The sequence below is a fragment of the Ailuropoda melanoleuca genome, chromosome 6 (genome assembly GCF_002007445.2).
Source record: "Ailuropoda melanoleuca isolate Jingjing chromosome 6, ASM200744v2, whole genome shotgun sequence".
In the NCBI taxonomy this organism is placed as follows: Eukaryota; Metazoa; Chordata; class Mammalia; order Carnivora; family Ursidae; genus Ailuropoda; species Ailuropoda melanoleuca.
Genome location: NC_048223.1, coordinates 99,406,771 through 99,407,447, shown reverse-complemented (window position 1 = coordinate 99,407,447; position 677 = coordinate 99,406,771). Strand labels below are relative to the sequence as shown.

General features: G+C 43.6%; 1 protein-coding gene across 3 annotated transcripts in view; it reads right to left on the bottom strand.

The window, feature by feature from the left end:
• HOGA1 (4-hydroxy-2-oxoglutarate aldolase 1) overlaps positions 1–677 on the bottom strand; it is a 22,952-nt gene that overhangs the window by 6,635 nt on the left and 15,640 nt on the right. The gene's annotated exons all lie outside the window — the stretch shown is intronic.

The following is a 677-nucleotide window of genomic DNA, read 5'->3' as shown; positions in this document are numbered from 1 at the left end:
GTCCTGGGATCGAGCCCCACATCAGGCTCCCTCCTCCCTCTGCTGCTCCCCCTACTTGTGTGTTCTCTCTCTCTCTGACAAGTAAATAAAATAAATCTTTTTAAAAAATCCAATTATAAAATAGGCAAGAGACAGACACAGATATTTCATGTAAGAAGGTACACATATATAAATACATGTATATACATACATACATAAATATATGAAGATGTCCAATAGCATTTGTCATCAGAGAAATACAAGCTAAAACCACAATGAAGTGTTACTACACACCTATCAGAATGGCTAAAACCCGAAGCGGTCGCGATGTCTAGGCTGGCGAGGATGCAGAGAGAGTGGGTCAGTCATACATTTACATTGCTACAACTGCAGAATGGCACAGCCACTCTGGAAAACAGCTTGGCAGCTTCTTAAAAAACTAAACATGCAACCGTCATATGACCCACTAATTATGTATCTATCCCAGAAAAATGAAAACTTACAGTCACGCAAAAACCTGTACATGAATGTTCAGAGCAGCTTTTCGTAGCCCCAAACTGGAAATGACCCAGCTGTCCTTCCACTGGCGAATGTTACACCAGCTGTGGCACGGCCGCGCCATGAAACGCTATTCATCAATAAGAAGAGACAGGCTAGGGGCGCCTGGGTGGCACAGTGGTTAAGCGTCTGCCTTTGGC